General features: G+C 34.3%; 1 pseudogene; it reads right to left on the bottom strand.

Annotated features, from left to right (window-relative positions):
• Window positions 1-1819: 1819 nt before the first annotated feature.
• LOC127078516 (uncharacterized) lies at window positions 1820-3924 on the bottom strand (annotated as a pseudogene).
• Between the last annotated feature and the right edge of the window lie 5282 nt (window positions 3925-9206).

A 9206-nucleotide genomic window follows, 5' to 3' on the forward strand; every position in this document is an offset into this window, starting at 1 on the left:
CTCTCAAGTGTTTAGATTAACTGTTTACACTCAAAGCACAACATGAAAATTAGTACTACCATAAGCTTGAAAAGACTCTAACATCCACAATTGAAATACATGCACACAAAGACCAAAAGGACTTTTATTTGGTTGTAACATGGCCAAGGTAAGGGTGAGATAAATCCCAAGGGGTGGGTACTAGGCTAAAATTCAAAGAGATAAAAGAGACTTGAAAAAAACAGCGGGAGTTGAATTTATAAAATATTTCATTCACTTGAACAACTTTATAGCAATTGTTTTCTCTTCTCATTCCTCTTTTTATTCATTTTTTTTGAAGGAGTATGTATTGACATGTATTGAAATATTACAAACATAATTCATTTTTTTTCTTCCTCTTATTCTTCTATTTTTTCTTCCTCTTATCCTTCTATTTTTTCATTCCTTTTTTTTCTTTTCTATTTTCTTTTTCTACTTTTTTTCTTTTTCTGCCATCTTCTGAAATATTACAAACATAATTATTCAACCCCACACAACTCCAAACAAGACTCTTTTAACCCTTTGAATAAGGTGATAATATTATTTTTCACTTCTCGGCTTGTAATGAGTTTTAAACAAAAAAGGGAGAATAGGCTCAAGGGGGTTTCAAACAAGGGATGCAATTATTTCTGGGTTGGCTTTTTGGCTAACTGGCTAAAAAAAACAAAAAAATAAAAACAAAATTGCCTTTATCATATCAGTGTGCACAAGTAAACAACAACATCAACAAGAGTCAATTCAAGTTCTAGAGCCTAACAGACATGAGTGAATCACACAAGAAAGAAAGAGATGGATTTTTGTATGTTATCCATATAAGGCTCAAAGCTCACCATGGTTAATGATCTACTGCTAAAGATATACAATTTAGAGTCTAGTCCTACCTATCATACTAAAAATGTACAACAAATTTTTCACATCACACCTCAAGACTTTAGTCAAGAAAACTAAGAAAAATACTCATAATTGTAACTCAAAAACCAAAGGAAAAAGCATGCAATTTTTTTTAAGAAAGCAAACAAAAACCAAAACAGAGAAAAACTAAAAACAAAACAAAGAAACAAAACAAATAAATGGTTCCCTCACCCACACTAAAAACATACATCGTCCTCAATAAAAGAGCATAAATATAAAATAAGAGTGAGAGAAAGGAAAGAACACACCCGAAGAGTCAAGGTGGATAAATGATCGCATAAGAAGCCTTTCCCAAAGAGAGCTCTTATACAGTCTCTTCTTCCAAAGTCGGGTTCTCATGGAGTAGCTTTGGGTAGTGTCCATTGACTATGAAATTTTGATTAGTGCATTTGCCTTGTATTCCAGAATCAAAAAAGTTTCTTCGATAAGTAAAAGTGTTGAATGAGCACGTGAAAGTGATCTCCTTTTTCACAACATCAAGAATTAAAGAATTACGGGGCTGCCTCACTACTTTTGTTTCATCTTTAAGTGAGATCCTATGCATACATATGGATGAGATAATATCACGAGTGTCAGCCAATGTCCATCCAATTCCCTTCTTATATTTCTGCTTAAGTTGAAGCTTTACTGAATCATATGAATCCTCGGGAAGTGGTTTAGGCTCTAAAGAATGTGGTTGTTCAATGGATGGTATGTTTGGGGCAGCCGGAATGTCAAGAACTTCAGCCACATAAACAACTTCGTTTATACTATCACCCTGCAAGGCAACATCAATCTCAGCACAAACAACACAAAGGTTAGTGTCAGTACAATCATCACATGAATAAACATCATCAAACTCAGATAGAGATGGAAAATCAAGTGAAAACAATTCAGAAAAAGTGTCATCAACCAACTCAGAGATCAATTCAATATGAAAAACAGAATGCTCCTCCAAGGGATGTTTCATGGCATCGAAAATGTTAAATTTTGCGACAATGTCACCAAATTCCATGGACATGGTTCCATCGTCAACATCAATTTTTGTTTTCGCCGTTTTCATGAACGGTCTTCCTAAAATGATAGGCGATCTGCTTGAATTTGTTTCTCCATACATGTCCAGAATGTAGAAATCTGCAGGAAAAATCAAATCATTAACTTGAACAGCCACATCTTCCACTACTCCAATAGGGCGAGTATTACTTCTGTTCGCTAGTTGAATGATTAAACATGTATGCTGTAAAGGACCAAGATCAAGGTTATTATAAACAGAAGTAGACATAACATTAATGCCTGCTCCCAAATCAAGCATGCAATTGTCGAATTTACTACCCCCAATGGTACATGGAATATAAAAAGTTCCTGGATCCTTGCACTTTTGGGGTATGGCCTGATTGAAGGATGAAACAATAGCTTTTTCAGGTGAATGTTTAGGTTGGATAAGGGCTAAAATGTTTCGTCCCAAATTTACTCTCTCATTGCCCTTCAACCTTTTCTTACTTGTGCACAAGTCTTTTAGAAATTTTGCATACTTTGGAACCTGCTTCATAACATCAAGAAGCGGAATGTTTACCGCCACTTTTCTGAAAACATCTAAAATCTCTCTCTCCTTGTCTCCATCATCAGTCCTTTTATTTTTCAGTATTCTATGTGGGAAGGGAACTGGTGGCACATACTCCTTCTCTTTTTCTTTTTCAGTTTCTACCACAACAGAGGGTTCAGTTTGTATCACAACGGAAGAAGGTTCAGGTGTTACCTCTAGAATTTTTTTATTTTTTTTCTGGGGCTGGTTTTGTTACCTTCTCGGATCTCAAGGAAATTGCACTCACATTAGCATTAGGGCCTTTTGGATTCACAACTGTTTGGGCAGGAAGTTGGTTTGATCCTTGGGCTTGCTACATGGCATTCATCGAAGTGGCAAATTGTCCAATCTGTGTCTGCAAAGTCTGAATACTGGAATCTGTTCGTTGCTGAAATTGGAGATTATTCACAGCCATTTGTTTGACAAAGTCCTCTAATGAAGGTCCGGAAGGTGCATAGGTGGAGACTTAGGGAGTGGTCTGTGGCAGGGGTGTGACTGATTGTTGTTGGGTGGGCCGCTGGTTTCCATATCGAAGGTTTGGATGGTTCCTCCAATTGGGGTGATATTTGTTGGTGGACAAGTCAGGAATGTTGTACCCTTTCTGATTATTGCTTTGGTTGAAAAAGTTAGCTGCATATGCTTGAGGCAACTGAGTGACCGAATCATCTTGAAGAATAGGACATGTGTCAGTAGGATGTTCAGTAGAAGTACAAATACCACACAACTTTGTTGTTTGAGGTTTACTCACTGCCATTTGTTTCACTAAAGAAGTAAAGCTCTTCAATTCTGGTTTCTAAAGCCTTGTTGGAAGAGGAAACCTGAATGTCATTCACATCTTTTGTTTGGACCATAGAATTATTTATGGTTGTGAATTGTTGGGAGTTGAGTGACATGTTCTCAATCAGGGCTTTAGCAGCAACTGGAGTTTTATCGACAAGTGCTCCACCACTAGCAGTATCAAGAATGTTTCTATCTATTGGTAACAATCCCTCATAGAAATACTGAATAAGCAGTTGTTCGGTAATTTGATGTTGAGGGCAGCTGGATACTAATTGTTTGAATCTCTCCCAATACTCAGCCAATGACTCATTTCCCAGTCTAATACCACATATATCTTTTCGGATCGATGCAGACCTGGAGGCAGGAAAGTATCTCTCTAGGAAGACTCTCTTCAAATCATTCCAAGTCATGACAGAATTCGACTCAAGATAATATAACCAATCCTTGGTAGCACCCTGTAGTGAAAACGGGAAGGCTCTCAGCTTGATGTGATCTTCAGTGATTCCTTCAGGTCTCAATGGTGTAGAGCAAACAACCTGAAATTCCTTAAGATGCTTATGCGGATCCTCACCTGCAAGACCACTAAACCTTGGCAACAAGTGTATTAAACCAGATTTCAACTCAAAAGGAACAGTAACATCAACATATTCAATACATAAACCATTGTAATTCATATCAGGAGCAGCAAGTTCTCTCAGAGTTCTTTGGTCATCCATATTAAACTCAATAGAAAAACAATCAACAAAGAATGAGAAAACACATAACTAATTCAGCAATGCAGCAACAAATAGGAAAATACCGACAATGTCCCTATTAAGAACAAACAATTGAAATACGTAAAGAACTATTAAAATAAAAGGGAAAAAAAATACAAAAACACAAAAATTAATCTAATAACGTCAATTAAAAATTTTGAGAATTTTTTAGGAATTTTCTGAAACTATCAAAACAGAAAAAAAAATCATAAAAAATAGAAAAATAAGGAATTTCGGGTTTTTAGGATGACTTCCACTATTTAGTTCCTAAATAGCGGCTTTTGATCCTTGATTTTTTCCTAGTTAATCGACAAAGAATCGGAATAATTTGAGACGATTTTCTTAAAAAAACAAAAAAAAATTATCCTAAAACGCAAAAACACCAGAAGACAAGAAAGTTAGGGCAAAAATAAATGTTAAAACACCTATGACTATAATAATAATTAGACTATAATAATGGTTAAAATCTACAAGAATCCCCGGCAACGGCGCCAATTTGATCCGTTGTCGCATACGGGTCAAAAACGAGTAATAAAATATAGTAAACGGGAAGCGACACCTCGAGTCTTGTATCGCAAGGATTCTTGTATTATTCTTAACCTAATGAAATTGATTTAAGGGGGGTTTATGTTTTAGTGGTCGATTTAGAAAACAAAGCAAAACAAGTGATTAAAATATTCGATTATAAGATAAGCCAATCTACTATTTTCGGTTTTCGGCTAATCATTGGTTTTTACCTACCAATTTCCTAAGCGGCTTCGATCTCTATTCGATTCAAATTCGATTGACAAGCGCAATAGATATATGACAGATTTATATTCCTATATTCCGAATTAAGCAAACGGATAAATACAATCGTGAATTAAGCAAACATGATTTACAAACGCAATTTAACGACAAAGCGACGAAAACGGCGATTAATAGTTAGGAATGCAATCATACGAATTTAATCAAAACCATTCCACAAAATACAGATTAAGCAAATGAAATTTCATAGAATAGAATTGAAAGAGAACGAAATTAAATTGATAGAATAAAAACCTCAAAGCCTTGGAAATTCGATTACAACATATTGACTCTAGGAGATTAGTTCCTCTTCATGATCGCACAAAAGCAAAAAGTTATCGTGAATAATGTGTGTTTGCTACAGTACTGTGGCTGCCCTTTTAAACAAAATAATGGTTTCACTTATAATTCAAACTGGGCCGGAAAACCTAAATTTGGCCGAACAAATGGCCCAAAAGAAATTATTTCCTAAAGTACGAAACTTCAACGAATTATTTGAGACGTTTGCACTCTGAATCAGCTTTTGGCTTCAACACGAAAGTTGTATCCTTTTCTCTTAACTTTCCAGCGCATGTTAGAACACGCAAAACGACATCCGTAGCTCAAGTTATGATCTAAACAGTCCACATGTATCAAATAGCCGCTAAAACTGAAAATAGCAAACGAAAATAGATTAAAGGCAACATGAACTTAAACCTAAAAACATAATAAAATATTAAAATAAGTAAAATAAACTAGATAAATTCCTAAGTACAATTATAGAAGAATGTGCATCAAAATGCGCTGATCATTACTCTAACAATTATTATAAGATGACGAGTAATTCTAATGCAAATTCGAGGTGACAAGGTTCGACAGAACATGCAATTTTGGATTATGGCAAAGGAGGATTAATGATCTCTTGGTTTAGCAAAGTTTATAAAAGGCGTTTTATGAAACGAAATCGATCGACATGGATGATACCTATTGGACAAAGATGAAAGAGAAAACTACATGAATGATTTGCATATGTGTTTTATACGAGGTGATGTATGATAACCTAGACCTGACGTCGCTGGATGAGGTTTGGGAAAAATTGGAGAGTCAATAGATATCAAAGATAATAATGAGCAAATTGTTTGTGAAACAACGACTATACAATTCAAAGATGCAGGAAGGATCTAATTTGTAACAACATGTCAATCTCTTCAACAACACAACCACTAATCTAGTGAGACTTTGGGTGTAAATTGATGACGAAGATAAGGAAATTATCTCGATGTGCTCGTTACGAGGTTCTTATGACCACTTGGTGATTACTCTTACCTACGAGAAAAACACTGTCAGTCTTGATGTGATTACTGCTACATTTTTTGTCTTATTCTTAAAGGAGACGAAGTGTAAAGAAAGAAATTCAAGGCGATAAACTGTACGTGAAAGGGGGTCAAGATCGTACGAGGAACAAAGGTAATGGAGGTTTTGGAAATAAGAGATATAAATCCAAGAATTAAAAAAAACTAAGTGTTATAGTTGTAAACTAATTAGGCATTAGAAAAGGGATTGTTCAAACAAAAACATGACTCGTTCAACTCTGCAAAGACATTTCTCAGTTTGTAAGACATAACAACAAAATGGCATGACAGAGAGAATGAATAGGTCTATAAATAAAAGGATGAAATGTCTCTTGTTAAATGTTGGATTATTAAAAGGTTTATGGGTAGAGGCAGTTAACATGGTATGATGTCTTATAGCCAGGTCACCATAGATTTCACTAGAGAGGTAGGTTGCAAAGGAGGTATGAAAATGTAATCATATTGATCTTGATAATTTAAGGAGTTTTGGGTGTCCAACTTACGTGCATTTATCTAGATTGATCCAAACTTAATCTAAATTCGAAGAAACATGTCTTCTTCGATTACACAAAAAGAGAAACTTCTAGCAAACAAGTGATTAAGTGGATATTGATCTGCCACCAGTGATAATACACACGTAGTGCATGAACCACAAGAGAACTAAACTATGATATTGAAATTAACCATAAAATTGAAGTTTCAAGTGGAGTACAAGATTACATACTTGTATGTGACAAAGAACACCGTTCAACCTAGCCACTAGAAAGATGTCGGTATAAAGACTTAATAGCCTATGCACTTATTACTAGTTTTAGAGACTCTTCCACCTTCTGAGAGACTATAGATAGCCATGAAAAAGATAAGTGTATGTATGCAATGGTGAAGGAGATGGAGTCCTTGAAGAAAAGTAAGACATGAGAGCTTGTTTAGCTTCGTAATGGTAAAAAGGCCCTCAGTTGTAAGTGGGTGTTCAAGAGAAAACAAGTAGTAACAAAAAAAATAAAGGGAAAATTTCAAGGCTCTCCTTGTAGCAAAGGGGTATTTACACCAGAATGGGATTGGATGTGATTAAATTTTCTCTCTGGTTGTCAGACATACTTCTGTTATGGCAGTGTTAGCCTCAGTAGCCAGTCGGGACAAGCATTTAGAGAAGGTGAATGTGAAAATAATATTTATTCACGGTAATCTAGATGCACACATTTACTTGGAATAGTTAGAAGAGTTTAGTGACACTAGATATGGAAGACTAATTTTTAAATTGAATAGGTCTTTGTATGGTTGAAAGCAGTCTCTAAGGAAATGGTACAAACACTTTGATTTCTACATGGTTTAGATTGGTTACACAAGGAGTGAGGATGACTGTTGTGTTTATGTTAGGAGCCTCGATGATGACTATTTTATTTTCTATTATTATATATTGTTGATATGTTGATTTTTGTTAATCATTTACACTACGTAAGTGAACTGAAAATTATGTCGGGAAAGAAGTTTGACATGAAAGACTTACGTGTTACCAAAAAGGTTCTTGGAATGAAAACTTACATGGATAAAAATACTAGAAAATTATGGCTCTCTCATAAAATCTATGTTGAAAAGGTGCTAAACAAGTTTGACATGAGTAAATCGAAGGCTACGAGTACTCCATTAGTGAATCAATTTATGCTCTCATTCAATGAGTGTCCAAAGAAAAAATATATGTAAAAGGTTCCTTATGCAAGTATTGTTGGTTGTTTAATGTATGTTATGGTCTACACTATACTAGATTTGACACAAGTTTTAAGTCAAGTTTCTAAGTTTATGTCCAAACCAGACATGCGTCATTGGAAAGCAGTCAAAAGGTTTTCAAGTACTTGAAATTTTCATTGTGTCATGATATCATGTTTAGTAGTGAATATGACGATCCTTCGTTTGTAGGATATGTTGATTTGAACTAGCTAGTGATATGGATGATAAGAGATCTACAACTAGGTATGTCTTTACTTTAATAGGAAGACCTATTTGTAGGAAATCTTTGGTTTAGTTAATAATGACCATGTTGACAAATGATGCAGAGTACATGGAAGCATGTGAAGCTACCAAAGAAGCCTTTTGGGTTACTTGATTGGTGATAGAATTAGGTGTTGAGCAAGGTGGAGTTTGATTGCACTGTTATTGTCAGAGTGTCATGTATTTGACAAACAGTCAGATGTATAATGCCAGGACCAAACATATTGATGTGAGGTTTCAAAAGATCAAAGATTTACTTACATCTCTACAAAAATTACTTGAAAATCTTCATACTTCAGAGAATACAACTAATATGTTCACCAAGCAAGTTATCAATAATAAGTTCAAGCATTGTTTGTACTTATTACATATTTGTAAGTGTTATATCTTTTACATATTTATAAGTGTTAATAAGATATATACCTTTCTAGTTGTTAGGATGTGATTGTCTTATAGGAACTCTTCGTAAGAGTTTGATATTCGCTAAGATAGAGATTATTGAATATATCTCATATTATATAAAAACTTCAAATATATCTTAGACTCAACTGTTTGTTGGAAGTAGGTAACTAAGGGATGAAGAGACTTTTTAGATATTATTTTTAAGTGAATCTAGTGTTATATATATTTTTTAAGAGTGTTTTTTACTTTTATTTCTCTTTCATATTTTATAATGGTTGTTAGTCTAAGTTATGTTTTATGAAGTTGGAACGAGTAAAAACAAAATCAACTCCCCTCAACACCTTTAGAGTAGTTATCTCATGATCGGAATGTTTAAAATTTAATGTTGATTATTTTAAAATGAAAAATATCAAACTTAAAATTTAGACCTTATGATTTTACTCGAATAACCAAAATGCGTCGTTTCTCGACTACACGAAATCATGGTCCGACCGAGTAAAAACATACGCACAGTTCAATTATTTAATACTATAATACTACTTTTTAATATTAAATAGCCAACTTTTTTGACCAAACACTCAAAATGTACTATAGTCAAATTAGAGTCATAAACAACATGTTCCCCCATCTTGTTTTTTTAAATAATTTTTACTATACTGTAGTACGTTCCACCAT

This window comes from Lathyrus oleraceus, chromosome 1 (assembly GCF_024323335.1).
Source record: "Lathyrus oleraceus cultivar Zhongwan6 chromosome 1, CAAS_Psat_ZW6_1.0, whole genome shotgun sequence".
NCBI classification, from domain to species: domain Eukaryota; kingdom Viridiplantae; phylum Streptophyta; class Magnoliopsida; order Fabales; family Fabaceae; genus Lathyrus; species Lathyrus oleraceus.